Source organism: Schistocerca americana, chromosome 3 (assembly GCF_021461395.2).
Source record: "Schistocerca americana isolate TAMUIC-IGC-003095 chromosome 3, iqSchAmer2.1, whole genome shotgun sequence".
Taxonomy (NCBI): Eukaryota; Metazoa; Arthropoda; class Insecta; order Orthoptera; family Acrididae; genus Schistocerca; species Schistocerca americana.
Window position 1 is genome coordinate 621,854,344 of NC_060121.1, and position 18,289 is coordinate 621,872,632.

Genomic DNA, 18,289 nt, shown 5'->3' on the forward strand with positions numbered 1-18,289 from the left:
TTCAATCTTTACAACCGATCCTGGCACTTATCCAAAATAAATCAACAAGTTGTCACCAATGCATAGTACAGCCAGAGTTAAGCCATATTCGCAAATGCGAATGTGATTCTCGTAAATGAGTTTACTTGAAACGGGTCAATAATGCCCAATTGTTTAACATCAAGTGACTAAATTTTTCTCCAGCAACGTGAGCAACAGTGTATAAAAATTCATTCTACGTGACTAAACGTCACACTACATAAACGTTGTATTCCACTGACTCCCATACATTAGCGGCACTGTCGTGAACGCGCCAAGAGCATATGGACTTTACCAATGACGAATGAGGTCGCCTGCTCTTCTTGGTAGAGAGCAGATCTTGTATTCGTACTGATTCTTGATGTACTCTCACATGGTGAGCTGCTGAGGGAACATGTAGTGCTCCGAGGAATATAGTCGAACATGATATTTTTGGTGAGTCTGGTGTTTTGGTGTTGGGAGTCATAATGTTGCCTGGGCGTACTGACCTCCACATCTTGGAACAAGGCACACTCAGTGGTCGAAGTTATTGTGACTGAGCCATTTTACTTGTTACCTAGCAAAGACTCCGCACGTGGTGCCTGAGAGGGCTTACTCAGCGACTTCCGAGCCTATTACGGGCGTACCGGGCTCGGTGGAAGCGTCCCCGTCTGACGGTTAGGAGAGTGTTTCCAGCTCGCAACACTTACAACTGCGCCGTATATCTTCACAATGAATACTGCCTTGAAACCCTCAAGGAAGTATTCAAAAAACTCGCCACACGACTGTACAGGAACTCGAGACACTCGAACAATCCTTTCTTCCTCATTCTAGGTAACTATGATCACAAAGACAGGTGGAAGCATAAGCGGTCAAAAACAGTAGCTAGGGCATAAGCACCTAGGGCGCGCTAATATACACCCACAAACGACGACATCGGCAAGCCCCTGCAGTTCAGCAACATTGTCTGGATGTGCCACCAGGTACCAAAACCGACCAACAGGCTACAGCAGGGAAACAGACAAGCTCCCACACTAACGCACAAGAAAACCGCCCATACTACCCTACACTGTGAGTCCACGGCGACGATAAACCCAACTGTTGCAGGTATGCTGGTGCTGACCGAGAAGCCAACAGCGGTACCCAGCTGCATCCGCCGAGTAGCACCGCTCCATAATGTCAAAGGTATCCGCCTGCATGATACCCACTGCTAACAAAGCCTAGCCGTGTATGACTCGTCGCAGGTAGCAAGAAAACCGCTGCTTGTTTTACAAACCGACCCAACTACCACAGAGAATTTTCGACCGAACTATCGCAGAGCATTTTTTTTTCGCTTGGCTCTTTCATTGGACTTTTTTCCCTTCTGCCCTTCAAACCACTACCCTTCGTTCAACTTTCGACCCGATCTATCTCTATATGACCGCGTATTACCGGTTAATCATAACAAGACGTACGCCAATATCGCAGTTCCCACATCCTGCAAGACCTCACTCAGTTAAAACTAACCAATATGCCAATATGCCAATATGCAGAGATGGCAGTAGACCTTTTGTGTTGGCCATCATGTCGCTGCGGGCATGGAGGGGCTCCATCCCAAGAAAAAGAGAAGCTGGCCACAAAAGTGCCCAAGCCATTCAGAACAGAGGAACTCTGCTGGCTCCTTCAGAGAACGCGTGGCCGAGTGCGTGACATTGAAATCGCTGGCAAAGCGGGCAGCTGTATATTGGGCGAAGGACTTGACGGGTCATGAGGTGCGACGAAAGGAAGACTGGTGTACCATTTACCGTTCAACCAAACAGAACTGAACGTGACGGGCAGATTTTAGATTATTGCCTGTTGCTGAGGGCTTGTGCGTAGTATACCGACCAGTTTGTTTAGTGCTATTTGCTGGGACTCCACTCCCCATTGGGCACAGCTGCTTTCTTACTGGCTGTTTCCTATTGCTTCTGATCTGCTCGAAAAGAATTGATTGTTCATTGTTTGACATTAAATTGCTTCCATTCATTAATTTGTTTTTGTTGTCATGGGTCAGTATTAAACATTATTTGCCCAAGGATTAGTCATTTATTCGTCTAATTACCATGATGTACAGCGAGAGTAGATCTGAGAGGTACAGCTGGTCTGATCTTGCTTAATGAGTGTGTCTGTCTTGAAGATCTTTATTATACGAATACTGCAACTTGTCTTAGTTGAGGCTGTAACTTTTCTTGATTCTATTTGATTACGCTTCCGTTATCGTCATTGTTTTTTGCAAGTATCAGCCCTGCTGTAATACGTTTGTGCTAGGTCTATCAGGGCTTGCTGTTGGTTTACAACTCAAGAGTTAATTGCTGTTAGCAATAGTTACAAGCGTAACTTTTTAACTTAGTCCTATTTGTGGGTATTAAATTATTTGTTAGCATCGTAAAAGATTATTTTAAACATAGTTGGTTCAAATGGCTCTGAGCACTATGGGACTTCACTTCTGAGGTCATCAGTCCCATAGAACTTAGAACTACTTAAACCTAACTACCCTAAGGACATCACACACATCCATGCCCGTGGCAGGATTCAAACCTCCGACCGTAGCGGTCGCGCAGTTCCAGACTGTAGCGCCTACAACCGCTCGGCCACACCGCCCGGCAAACATAGTTCTGGGCGTGGGATATGCAGCGTGTAATTTCTGGGCCGGCCGCGGTGGCCATGCGGTTCTAGGCGCTGTAGTCCGGAACCGCGCGACTGCTACGGTAGCAGGTTCGAATCCTGCCTCGGGCATGCATGTGTATGATGTCCTTAGGTTAGTTAGGTTTAAGTAGTTCTAAGTTCTAGGGGACTGATGACCTCAGATGTTAAGTCGCATTGTGCTCAGAGCCATTTGAACCATTTGTAATTTCTGGAACTTTGAAGAGCCACCCGCTTCTGTGAAATGCTTATTGCACTTTTGTTAATTGTATTCTATTTGTGTGTTTGAGAAGTGTTAGTGATGCGCTGTATGGTCAGCGTCCTGAAGAATGGCGCATCAAATACTGTACATTGGCGCCGGGTTTTAGTCCTGTACACGTGCGATTGACTGTAAAAAGAAGCTAAATGGGCACTTGCTGCCATTCATAATTGTATTGTAAACCTTTGGGCAAACTTTTGCACTTTGTTTCTTACCAGAGCGGTCCTAGTCTATTAAAAACTATTAGCACTATTGTACGAATTATGTTTACTTGACGACCTAGACCTATTACTCCCCAAGCACCTGTCTAGATGGTAGTTCTTAGACTAAAAGGATGCTCGGTGAATGGACTTAACTGCCCGTTCCCCCGACGTAAATCCCATCGGTTACGTGTGGAATGCATTGCGGGGACGTATTGCAGCAGGCCCACATGCACCAAAAACCATACATCAGTTGTCAACCGTGCTGTTGGTGGACCAATGGAGCGTCCTACCACAAAAACTCGTTACGAGCCTTATGATATGTGTGGGATCACGTTTCAGAGCCAGGCAGGATTAGCCGAGCGGTCTAAGGCACTGCAGTCATGGACTGTGCGGCTGATCCTGGCGGAGGTTCGAGTCCTCCTTCGGGCGTGGGTGTGTGTGTTTTTCCTTAGGATAGTTTAGGTTAAGTAGTGTGTAAGCTTAGGGACTGATGACCTTAGCAGTTAAGTCCCATAAGATTTCACACACATTCGAACATTTGAACACGTTTCAGAACATGCATTGCCACATGTTGTAATCATACGCCTAATTAAGAACCATGTTCCGCATTTTTAACCTCCAGGGGATTACCATGACTCGCTGTGACTTCAGTGTAATTATTTTATTTGAATAAAAGTGTCATTTCTCTTCGTCTCATTTTCTTCAGTTACCCAGTGTTCTACACTGTAGCAGTTCTTGCTAAGTGGGGTCCGAGTTTCATCCAGCTACGTTACATCGCAGTTACAGACCGTGCGAAATTTACTTTCATCCTTACGTTTAGCCCACCAGTGTGTATTTGGAGAAGGGATACATCATTCCCTTTTCCTGGAAAAGACAATTTTTGTTCCGAGCACTGCATGTCGTTGGTGACAAAACAGCTTGAACGACGCTCACCAGATGACGCCGTTGGCAGGAACAATCTACTTGTACTGTGCTATTAGATCTAAAGATCCTATGACTGCTGAAACGGCTAAATATAAATACACATTTGATCCTTAGTAGTAACTTCATAAACACGTGTAACCCCCTGACTCGACATTTCTTAGTTACAAACCATACCCGTTTGTTAATTTTTGGGAGGGAACCAAACAGCGTAGTCATGAGTCCCATCGGGTTGGGGAAGGACGAGGAGGGAGGTCGGCCGTGCCCTATGAGATGCACCATCCCGGCATTTGCCAAAAGAAATTTCGGGAAATCACGTAAAACCTAAATCAGGATGACCGGACGCGTGTTTGAACCATCATCCTTCCGAATGCAAGTTCACTGTACCAATGAGTGCGCCACCTCGCTCGGTGGAACGTAACAAAATTCTGGGAATATTGGAAATAAACAAAAATTATTCATAGCGATGAAATATAAAATAAATATAATGTTAAACATATGTTCATGGCTCCAGTGAATACAATAGCACTGTCCGCTGCACGAGATACTGCCTGCGGAATTCGAGAGAACTAACAGTTGTTCCTGGCACTGAAGTTTGAATCGTAGCTTGTGGTAGCACACACATTTATATAATTGAGCCACTATTAACAGCACTAATTTCGGTTGCATAGTGGATGTAGTGTTATCCTGTAGTACGTAACTTACAAACATTCTAGGAAATTAGACAGAGAGTGACATGCCATTACACTGTGTTTAGAAAGTGAATGACCCCGAAGAAATAGTGCGAATTGTTCTGATACAAATCAAAAATTTATATACAGGCGTATTAGAGCATCTCTGAAGTAATTTTATGATGTAAAGGACATTGACATAAACGGTACTTATCAACAACTGTGTTTGCAAATGCGTCATTTTCTGTATAAAAACCAGTGCTCATCACTCAGATTTTAAATAGCTTTGTTTCAGATGTTGTTTTTACCACTTAAATAATGAACCACGGAAATCAATTTGTTATTGTAAGTCACACAATATCGTCTGTGAAAACCGTTCAATTAGTTTCTGGTATTAAAATTCGTAACGTTGTTTTCCTATGAAAGTGCGAAAGGACAGGCTTCCTGATTATAGAACTGACACTGAAAGCCAAGTTTCCTGATTCCTGATTTTTTTCGAGCACATACCCTGCACTCGCATTTCTGAGTTCCACAAGCATCTGAACTGATAATTAGAATATATTGCGGTAGCTAGCAACTTAAATTACATTTGTGAGTGTATTTGCAAGTTTCATTATTTTTAATTACAATAATTTCGTAGAAAGAAAAAGTTTAATAATGCACATACATGATGTGATATTGCTAATATGGTGCTCTAAATTTCACACTCATTTTTTAATGAAGTCCATCGAGCATTTTACTATAATATACAAGTTTTATTCATCCTAGTACAAGTTCAAAACGAAGCGTTACTTGCCAGTGCTTTATTAAAAACACTGTATAATTTCATACCCTCTATTTCTTCAGAAAACTAGAAATAATTATTATGGCACACCCTGTATAATGTTGTGTTACAATCAGAATCATTTGAAATGTTGTAAAACAAAAAGTAGTATTAAACCATGTCCTCAATTTCCCACTTTGTTTGTGAAAGAATACGCCAATCAGATGCATCCTGACTTAGTGCATAAAAGTTAAATACGAGTACAGAATGGTTCTAATTAAATGTTCGCTAATTGAGCCAGTACAGACGGAAAACAGCTTACCGTACGGGTATCCAGTTTTATGGGAACGATGGTCAGACAGCGTGTTGCAGGATATGCGTTGTTAGGGTTGATAGTGTAATAACTTTATATGACGATTCTGCTACGGTGACGTAGGGCTGACACACAAGCATCAGTGTGCTTTACTGTACAGACAGTCAACATGTGCCTAGACAAGGTGAGTAGGGATGTACTCGCGAAGCTGTTTTGTCAAAACAACGGCAATAGTGCTGCTGCTCTTAGCTTTAAAGGAATACGGAGAGCCGGCCGAAGTGGCCGTGCGGTTAAAGGCGCTGCAGTCTGGAACCGCAAGACCGCTACGGTCGCAGGTTCGAATCCTGCCTCGGGCATGGATGTTTGTGATGTCCTTAGGTTAGTTAGGTTTAACTAGTTCTAAGTTCTAGGGGACTAATGACCCCAGCAGTTGAGTCCCATAGTGCTCAGAGCCATTTGAACCATTTGAATACGGAGAGGCCCTCTTTCCACACCAGGGTGGAAGAGTATTATTCAGGAGTTCCAATTAACTGGCGAGGTTGACTGCCAGGTGCGCCACAAATTGCTGTAGGAGTTACTGTTACCATGGCAGAGAATGCTAGACCAATGTGCGATCTTCAAGCAGAGCATGAGCTGTATCACGACAGCTGAACATTGCACTATCCACCTTTCGATAAGTGCTACGAACAGTTATGAAAGGGTATCTCCAGTGCGTTTCCAGACTGTCGTGGATGCAGATGACCGCTACATTGAGCAGCGTACATGGAACGTAAGCATTAACGATTATGTTACCCTCTCATGTAGAAATTAAAATGTGTTTCTTTCACTGGTTTATTCGTTATTTCTCTTCTGTACAACACACATATTTTCACATACTTTCATTATCCTACGGTCACTCGTTTTTCGCCGGGGGGGGGGGGGGGGGGGGGGGGGAGCTTTCTAGTACTGAAAGTTTCATTTTAACCCCCACGTGCATCTATAAATGGTTTCAAAGTAGTTATGAAAACGCTTACCAGGAATCCAAGACCGACACAGCAGAGGAACTGGATGATTTCGCGACCAGGACTCGTATGGCAAAAGAGAAAACTGATACTACTGAGACTGATGAATTGACTAGTGTGACCTCTGATGCTGCGAATTATGTGTTATTGTAAACCCTAAGTATGTTCTATTTCAGTTTTGTTTTTAGATTGGGGGAATTATCTATCACTTCACTTTAAAACAAAAGGCTAAATATTGTACTGTTTTCTATACTGGCGAATGTCTGGTCTCAGGAACGCAGCGATATGAAGTGTCCCGCTCGGCCCTTGGCCAAATTATATTCATTTGTCAAGAGCCCCAAGTCTGTGATACTGGGTTGATGCATAATCGATCTCAAACTGTTTGTAACACGAACCATAGTGCTGAATTGCCTTTCTTCTTGAGCTACAGCTTGGATGAGTGTAAAAGATGTGTGTAGCTACAAACGCGTACGGAAACAAGCTTGAAATTTTGAGGTTGTGCATCTCATTTAAGAGGTGTAATTGTTTCAGACTAATGCATTCAAAGTGCGGGGTTTGAATAGTATTCAAATATTCATTTATATCTGTTGAGACATCATTATTTTATTCACTGATGAGTAGCTTACATGCCTCAGCCATCTGAATATCAGTTATCTGAGTCCATAAAAATTCAAAAGTTTCGTGTGTTATGTCCATAGTTTCATACTAGATTTCCCGTTTAGAATTTACATCTGTCATTTCATACCTGGTTTCATCATAAAATGATTTCCACTTCTTAAAGTGCACCTCCAAAATTTCAGGATCAACTACTTTAGATTCGGGATGAATGGCGTGCCAATTTCCATGAAGATATTGTAACTAGCTCTTAAGGTGTCTTACCTCAACATCAATTTTAGTATTACGAGGTTGTAATAATTCTATTTTGCAGTCAATTTAAGCAAATCTTTTCCGTGACATATCACTTGAAATATCTCCGATAATCAAACAAATGTACCGCACAACGTGTTTCATCTGACAAATTTAACTTACTGAGAGTTTCAACAGCAATGGAAATCTTATCCAAGGAAACTGCGGTTGGTGTTACAGCTTGAGCACGAGAACTTCAAAGACATGGAACATAATGAACTTCAAACACACTGTTCCAGAATTTCCGTCGTTGTAGACTACAGCTTAACAGTTTTACAGAAGGCGAATCACTTCATTACAACTTCATTATCACTTCATTACAACTTTCAGTTTCATGTATTCCATATAGGTTAAGGTTATGGCAAGGACACAGAAGTTTTTAAATGAGAATTCCACTGAAATAAATGTGTGTAAGTTCCTTTATGAAACCCTCTCTTATTACTACCGTTATCGTAACCTTGCACGAGGCATTCACTTATAGGATCTAAGTATGTCACAAGTATTGATCGAATTAAATGTGCGAAAGCAACTATTTTTTTATTACAGTGTACGATTTCTAAAAGCGTTCATTTATATATTCTTTGTCAGTTCTTTATTGATGTAAATATAACGCAGGATGAACGGTGTATTTTCACAGTGATTGGAAGCAAGAGTTGCATGAACAATAATTGAGTAATACTTCCCATTTTCTCTCTGCCCTAAGATGGTGCTCCTGACATAATGGAAACAACAAAAAATGAATTCATTGTCAGTATCACTTGAGAGTTAATACACTTGCAACCGCTTTCCAGTTTCTTGTCCGTCTCTGACCCTGCTAAAGTGTTTTGCAAGAACTGGATCGTTGTGACTCGAGAGCTCTAATATTTCGAGCAGTTTACCATTATTTAGATCTTTAACTTCCTAAGATGAACCTCTGAAGGCCAAACTTTGTTTCACCAAGAAAATGTCATGTCAAGTGAAATGAAGGTTCCCATGTAAGTTGACTATTCTACAGACGAACAAAAGGAGAACATTTCTCCTTCATTTCCGAGCATTAACAAGGCTAGTGTACTTTTTTCATGTCATTTCATTTCTTCACTTTTACGACTATTCCAAGACAACTGTAGACACAGATATATTTTATTTTGTATTTACTCTTGAATGCAAAACGTTGTATGTATATTTCGTGAAGAATCACCTGGTGATGGAACCGTAATTTGCTTAACTCTGAATGTTGTAGACAATACTATCAAATTTCAACGATGTTTCACAACTATTGCTTTGTACATTTGTTGGGGATACGTTTTGGTAGGTTTACCATCTACATTTTAGGAAAGCCCATTTTTTGCTTCATCACAAAGTTCAACTTAACATATCCAAAGAAAAAATTGTGCATTGACGATTAAACACGAACTACAGTTGTATGCAACTTGCCTATGAGATTAATAAAACTAAAGAATGAAGTACAGATCAAGAGCTAGATTAGCCATGCTGGCGGTAACGAAATGTTCTTTTATTTGTCGTATGATACAAAGTTATGAGACTTTGGCCCCGGCGTTTTGCTCCTGCCCCCTAGCTTCCCCATGTAGCCTGTTAATGTTTTCTTGATCACTGCAATATGGACTTTTAGATATGCAAGCAGAAGCAGAGTCCAGAAATTTCCAGGCAATCAAGACTTTTTATCTCTGATTTAGATTTAAATTGTTTTGTTTCCAGATATTGTGTAACCGGCAAATGATAAGAATAATCCATCCACCTCACCCACAACCAGCCACCAGTCCAGTCACACATGATAACCATTACAAACGTGTACACAACACATGCGTGCACAATATAATTTGCATTTTCCCCCGCTGTATTCGTCTTGTGAATGATTAGTTAATCAGGCGTCATATCTGATTTCCCGTTGTACATTTCCGCAATCATTTTGTCTTCTGTACAGTCGGGTAACGATTTTCGGTGTATGTTTTTGGTGAGGATGAATCTATGTGCTTCCAGTGTTGGCTTTGGCGCTTACTCTCTGGCTCAAAATGATGACACCATGTTACATCCCCAGCGACAGTACAGGACAGTACATCCTTCATCGCGATAGCTTCAAGGTGCTGTAGTGATACCGACATTCTGTTCAACTTCTGCTCCTCTGTCAGGCTGTTGGGAATCCACTGCTCACCAATTTTCCGCAACTTCACATGCTCTTTCATGATGGCGTGAGTGCTAACGTGACTGATGCTCAGCATGAGCCGAATGTCTTTCACCATCCGCCGTCGGTCGTTTCTCACAGCAGCATCCACAACAGCAATAAATATTAATCACACGATGAGCCTGTCCTGGCCGACCGCTGTCTTCCAGTAACATTGAACTTCCAGAAATCATTTGTTTTACGTAAAGACAAGAGCATATGATATACAGTGTTCACCAAACCCGGTAGTGATTCGGGCCTGAATTTCACTTCCTGACCCTCCTTCCGCAGACAAAAACCGCACTACACCTGGCTGCTGTTCTTTCCCGGTCTCCATGATAAGGTCGGACGCACACACGACTCGCCGACCTCACGAGAAGCACGTGTAACAGGCAAATGTCGCAGTGGTGAACATTCGCGCTGTTCCTTCAATAGAAGCCACTTCTAAACACACACCTGCCTGCGTCATCAAAGAGAGAGTCATGCTCGTTATATAGTCCGCTTCGTTTACATTTGACTGTCCCCTACACTAGTATGTAAAGCTATAACACCGAATAATCAACTTAGTGTACTCAATCTGCCTCGTACAATACAAACTGAAAGACACATCATAAGATCTTGTCACGCTACGATAAGAAAACAGCTGTTAGATCGCTGTGTTGGACGGCAGTCGTAACTGAAAGGCGTAAAATATTACCACAATTACCGATAGGTAACGAGCAGTGCTTTGGAGACCATCGGCAACTTTCTGTTAAATAAATAATCCACAGAGATATCTTTACTCACTTCACACAGTCTAGCATACTCATACGAGGTACCTACTGGTTACAAAGAATATTAAATTAACTGCTTCTCACTCTTTCTCAATTGCAACTTTGACAATAAACTTTGGCACTGACAATATCGGCATTTGAGATTAAGTTGCGTTCAAAAACAAGTACTCAGTTACTCAACCGATCCGTTGTACGCAAAAATACGATTAACTTTTGGATCTTTTAATAATTTACGTAAAGCGAATACTAGAAAAAAATCTGTGTGAAATAGTGTTTTACGTAATTTATTGTTCTCACAACAAATGGAGAAAAATTGTCGAAATAACGCACAATACTTTTTATAACGTACAGGTGGCCACCCTATTCTCACTTCAAGTCTTTCTTCAACTAATGATTCCTTTTCTTTTTCTGTAATCGGCGATCGAAATTTCGGCTCGGTTTCTAGCTCTGTGTGTGTGTGTGTGTGTGTGTGTGTGTGTGTGTGTGTGTGTGTGTGTCAACATGTGGTATGGGATCAAGCAATGTTTAACGATAGTTAACTAGCCTATCTCCTATTAAGTGGTTCTTTCATGGCATGTGCAAGTACTATACGTAATGTTCTTCATGAATGTTTTTGAATTTGTAAGTAGGCTGTTTAGATATTTTTATTGGTAACGCCACGTAGCGCTCTGTATGAAAATCACTGGCTGTGCTGTGTGCAGTCTGTGGCTAGTTTGCATTGTTGTCTGCCATTCTAGTGTTGGGCAGCCGGATGTGAACAGCGCGTAGCGTTGCACAGTTGGAGGTGAGCCGCCAGCAGTGGTGGATGTGAGGAAGTGAGATGGCAGATTTTTGAGAGCAGATGATCTGGACAGAGACAGTAAATTTGTAGGAATGGATGTCATGAACTGCTACATATATTACGACTTTTGAACACTATTAAGGTAAATACATTGTTTGTTCTCTATCAAAATCTTTCTTTTGCTAACTGTACCTATCAGTAGTTAGTGCCTTGAATCCTTTATTTAGCTGGCAGTAGTGGCACTCGCTGTATTGCAGTAGTCGAGTAACAAAGATTTTTGTGAGGTAAGTGATTTGTGAAATGTATAGGTTAATGTTAGTCAGGGCCATTCTTTTGTAGGGATTTCTGAAAGTCAGATTGCGCTAAAAATATTGTGTGTCAGTTTAAGCACAGTCATGTATAATTGTTCAAAGGGGACGTTTCATATGGCGACCCTGCCAGGATACCTCACTGGTATCTTCTGATTTTTTCTTGTAGTTTGTGTAATTAGTATAGCTATTGTTTATTGTTTGCATGTAATTGTAGAGAGAATCTCCTTTGTAGTTGCAGTCTTTCATTGTTGTGCAGTAAAACAGTTGTGGCATACATGTAGATTTGCCCCAAGTATTTCGCAGCTGCACTTGCGATTAATTAGATATTATTTTCAGTGCTTTGTTAATGTGTTTTCTTATTTTTGATCTTCAAATTGTTCTTTTCTGTGTTATCGTGTGAAATATTGTGACAATTATGGCGTGTGAAAAACGTAATACTAGGCTGCAAAGTAAACTGAGAAATGACAGTGAAGACAAAAGCAGTGTGTTAGCGCCACTGTGTAGTGAATTAACTAATGTTCAACATAGTAATTTGGTAATTGTGCATAGGGAAATGGAGCGGGCTGCAAATAATGGTGTAGGCAGTGAAACAATTAGTGAACAGGGAAGAATTATTGATCAATCAGTCGGCAACAGCTCGCCTCAGGAATCCGAAATGACACGACACAATCTTGCAAATACTGTAGATTCAGGTTTTGGATCCTCACTGTTTTCTCAAATAAGTCAAGACACATTTTCTGCTTGTCAAAATGTGAATGTTTCCGGTGCAACTTCACTGCCGAAAAGCACTGAGAAACATGTTTCAGACACCAGTGCATTGTTATTACAGTTAATGCAACAAATGGGACAAAGGCTACAAAAGTTAGACTTAACCCTTGAACAAAATCAGAAACAAATGGAACCAAATCTTCAAAAGTTATACACACTGGAACAAAATCTTCAAAAGTTAGACACAATGGAACAACACCAGAGACAAACACAGCAACAGTTAGACGCAATGGAACAGAAGCTTCAAAAGTTAGACTCAGTGGAACACACACTTGAACAAACATGTGAAGATTTAACTACTGAGTTATGTAAAATCGAATCGAAATGTCAAAAAGTCTGTAATGACGTAAAAACACAAATTTGTGAGCAATTCCAACCTATTTTTTCGCGGCAAGAAAATACATTACAGAATCATGAAGCAGCCATAAAAGAACTGCAAACTATTGTTCATGAAAATCATGAGACCCTGCAAGCTGAATTTGACTCAGTTGCATCTACAGATTCAGTTATGCAACTTGCAAAAACTCAGGAAACCTTAAAGGAAACAGTAGATACGATATCAACACAAATGGACACTTGGTTCAGAAAAACACACAAAGGAAATATGTACACTATCGTAGAAAGTAACCGAACTTTCAGATCAGTTCACTAACTTATCTTCAAAGGTAGATGATGATCTGAATGACACAAGACCTGTAGCCATCACTGACACGGAAGAGTATGAACAAATTAAGAAATTCAAACAAAATCAGAATCAAATTAATACGCAACACAAAAGAGAAATCCAGGAAGTACAAGATCAGTTGGCACAAGTAATACAAAAATTACATATTTCAGAGGACACTCGCGCTCCAACACGGGAAGAGGGACTTAGAAATATGGGAAAGCCACAAAATAATAACACAGGGCATTTCGGAAATTATGAAAGAAATTGGCAAGGTGCACCGAATTTTGAGATGGAACCGCCGACACGACGTAACAATGATCGATATGCGACTCGCCGACATGATGACTTTGACTATAAGCTGTTCATTACTACACGTAAATTCAAAACATTTAAGAATTCTGGCAACGACATTCATCCACAAGCGTGGCTCCATCAATTCTCTCATTGTTTTCCTCCCAACTGGTCATTAGAGCACAGATTAGAATTTATGTGTGGCTACTTAGAGAATGAACCAGCTGAAAGAATGCGATCGGTCATTCACGATTATCACAGTGAAGGAGAATTTTATCATGCCTTCCTCTCGGCATATTGGTCTCAAGCTACACAAGACCGAGTAAAACATAGCATCATAATGATGAAACATTTCGAACAATCTGAATTTTCCAGTCTTGTGAAATATTTTGAAGACATGTTGCACAAGAATCAGTACCTGTCAAACCCATACAGCCCCTCAGAACTCATCCGCATTTGCTTAATCAAATTGCCTGAACATTTAAGATATATTATTTTGGCAGCTCGTTGCAAAGACGACACTGAAGCTTTTCAGGGACTCTTACAAGAACTAGAAATTGACACTGACAATCGCGGAATGCGAAAACAGGAACACAACAATTACAGGTCACATCCGTCGCAATTCCGCGATGAAAGAAATAATAACTGGACACGACAAGGCTATTCACACAACACAAATCGTGACCAAAACAGACACCCCCCTTATGACAACCGTTGGCAGAGTAGTAATAATTACAGGGAAAGATCACCTCTCCGTGGTAGTGACTATCACAGAGACAACCAGAGAAACAGACAATATGGGAATCAAAATAATTATTATCAAGGGAGACAGAATAGGCGCAATGGTCCAGTGCGCAGTTACGATTCAGGGAGAAATTCTCCACCACGTGACCGACAAGAAAGAAACTATGGAATCTACCGACATGACAACAGATAATATAATCATAACGGCAGGCCTGAATATCATCAGAACTGGTGGGATTCAAAGAGGGCTGGGCACTCTCGGCAAGGTGAATTTGTAGAAGTTAGGTCTCCTAATCCCAATAATGACGCGCGCCAACAAATAGACAGGCAATGACTCGCACCACAGGCGGCCGCTTGCGCCGGCTGGCTCAGAGAAAATTAACATAGAGGCTAACCTTGAGAAAAATTCCAGTATTCTTTACCGACGTATACCACACGATAATTGCGTTCAAGTTGATACTCCAAGTACCATGAAGCGTAAAGGATTGCACCACATTTCACATGTAAAACCGTTTATTGAGAGATAATCTGTTTTTTTAACTTAGTCTTTGCTATAAAATTTTTCACTTTACATTACTAGTATGCTTTGTCAGACTTAGAATCAGTTAACATGCAACAATGTTTGAAGTTAAATATCCAGTCAAGAACCAAGAGAACTTATTTAAACAGAAATTACGAATGCATTGTTATTGTGAACAGATGACACAGTATTATTGTGTGTGTACATTCTTGCTTGTTAGTTGCACAATTACATAACGACTATAAGGATTATATACTTAGAACATATACTGCAAATAAGATTTTAATGCAACATTTTGGTTTACTTGAAAATACATTCTGGATTCAAAGTACTTTCTGTGAGATTAAAGATGACTTAGTATTTGGTTTCTTTGATAGCTACACGTTTATATCACGACGCTACTAATATGTGACACAATTTACATTATTGCTTTTGCGGTGTTTCTGTTTTTCTGAATTCCTCTGGAAAGGAAAACATGTTTTAATGGTAACTTTTGTGGTACAGCTACAATGAGACAACCTTTTCTGTAGCACAACAATACGTTATAGCACAGTACTTTCTTCCTCACAGCAATAAGTGTAATAAGTAAGATATCTATACCCAAAGCATTTCACTTTTGTTTATCATGAGGTAAGTACATTGACTTCTGCAGAACTTAGCTTTTGGGGGACGATAACTACGACACTTCCACAGAGATTATCTTGCAACAAGATGCACAGTTTAGCGCTACATTTCATGTATTTGAGTGATTAATTTTGTACTTAAAACATTTATATATAAAAATTTGGAATTACAATGATACAAAGGTTTTCCGTGATACATTTCTTTCCATTGTTGTAATCTGTACCACCTGAGGGTGTAATTACATTAATCCTCAGGGGTTACACACTTACTTTGTGTACCATTTGTTTGGCAAGCACGAGGAGACCTAGCTAAAATGGTATTTGCTTATACAACTTTACACATCGGTAACATATTTCTCTAACATATAAATTACACAGCTATCTGATCATTTAACTGAGAGGGAGACAAACATTTTTTTTATTACATCAGTGACTGATGTTTACGCAATTACACAGTTGGATAACTTCACACTTACGAAATTGTATTTTGTCTGTACTGTGTGAACTGTTCATATTTTTTCGGAACCATTATGATACTATGAAAGCTTTGAATGATGTGTTTGGTATGGGATCATGATTTTTAAAGTACGTTTGAGGTAGATGACACTATTGAAATGAGCAGAGAAATTTTTTTTGGGTTTTGAAATTATTGCAGAAAGCTACGACGTTTTTGAGATTTGACTGAGGTGTTATGATATTATTATGACGACGATGTGTATTATGCTGTTGAAGAAAGTTTATTATGATATGTATTTATTATGATGAAATACTGAATAAGTGTCGATGAATATGTATATGTGTAATAAGGTAAGGAATAATGAGTAGTGGTTAGCGACTCTGGTTTGTGAAAAAGGATGTTGGGAACCAAGAATCGTACTTTAAGAATTATGAAATGTGTATATATGCATAATGTATCACAATGCCGACGAAAATTTTTTGGACACTTATATTTATAGGATTTTGTTTCTACACATTTGTAACGCAAATTCTCAACCAGTGAAATTTTTTTATATGAGACTGCCACTGTAGCGGAAACTGCTGTCGTAAATATTTCGGTAAGAAAGGTAAGTGACCTTGACATAATGCGTTTTGGGCGCCCAGCTGAGGGATAGTTGTCTGACAAAAGAAAGCCATTATTTGGAGAAAAAAAAAGAGGCCATTATACTCGCTATTGACATTCCTTTGTAGAAAGCATCGCAAATACGACACGCTCATTACTTGGAAAGATACTTACATCTGCTCACCCGATTATGACAAGCGTCTTTCTGTGAGAGTTGAGAGAATTTCTACTAACTTATGAAATGTCACATGACTGTTGAATGATATTTTTATGCTTTGCTTTTCATAGTTGCTTATTTCATTTGATATCTGGTTTCCAGCTGTGTTGCAGCATTTGTTTTATAAAATAAAATTAAGTGCATTTGCTAATGTGAACACTTTCTGCCAACAGATCTATTAAATAATAATTTTATGATCCATATTCTTCGAAAAAGGAGCACTTGGAATGGAAAGAACAATAAGAAGAGATTAATAACAGTAACCGCATACATAATTTTCTTTTCAACTACTTGGTAATTTTTCTGGCAGAGTAAGTTATCGTGATGCATCACTCTAGCTATTAAACATAGCCATTTTTACTGTAATATTTTTTCTGCTTTAGCTTTGTCATGTTTAGATATAAGTTATTGCATTTGCTGCTGCTGTTTGCCAGGCATAGTGCTACTAAATTTCACTTTGTATTACTCTGTTAAGCCAATTTTACTACTGATTTACTTTTCTTGTTGCTGCACATTGGCTCATATTAGTTGTAATGTTGCATTTGCTTGGTGATTTAGATTTACTGTAGCTTGCTTTGCCAATTTGCATTTTTTTGTCATTGCTGTTTGTATTAATGTGTTATGTGTTGCTGCATTGCCTCGTCCCTTAGTCTATGCATCTGAGCTCAGCAGATTTAAGTTAGTTTAAGAAGGGGTAGACTATATAAGAGAATGAGTTGCGGTTAATTGTAAGAAATGCATTGAGAAGTTTTATGAAAAAAGTACAGAAAGCAGGTATAGATAGCACTTTTTGAAATAATGAAGAATGAAGGGAGATCTCCAAGAAGTAAAGTTTTGTTTGCAAGATACTGCAGTAAAGCAAACCCTGTCATTTCCTTTTCTGTTATTCCGCTATGTGTTTGTGTACTCTTGTATATTTGTGTTTTTCCTGTCTTTATGTGTTTAGCTAATAAGATTAATGTGTTAGAATTTTTCTGATAATACGTTATTTACTTTGTAAAGATGTTTAGACATTATTTATTCTGTTTTGTTTTAATGCTCATGTGTGAAGTTGATGTTTCAAAAGTTATTCTGATGTTTTATGTATTTACTTATGTCATAATTCCTGTAGCACTTATGTATGTGTTTTCTATTGTTTTGTAAAGCCTGTATTACTACAAATGGTATCTGTATTATTATGTTTTTAATGATGTATTTTTTACCTCTGTAATTGTACTCTTATGTTGTAAATTTATAATTGTATAGACACCATTTCTTCAAATTAAGTTTCATTTCACTGCACACGTTTGTGTTGGTCATAGTATATGCACAATATGCGAGAAGTTGGGACTGTTAGTGTTTGCATGTGTGTTAATAATTGAGCAAGGGACTGATTAACAGCATTGCTGGTTCTGAGGACAATTCCAAAAACTTTGTGAGTGCACAGGTGGTGGTTTATGGACTTGCTACATTCTCCACAGGACTCTTCGATGGTGATTGTGCACCTGCACAGTCGCAACAGATGGCTGCTGGCCGTCTCTACATGGACTACAGTGGGTATGCATCTTTGACGGCCCACCAATACCATTATTTCTACAAGGACTGCAGTGGGTCTGCACCTCTGTTTGCCCACCAATATCCTGCTCTCTACCAGGTTTACAGTGGGTCTGCTCTGTGATGACCTACCTACCAATATTCTTCA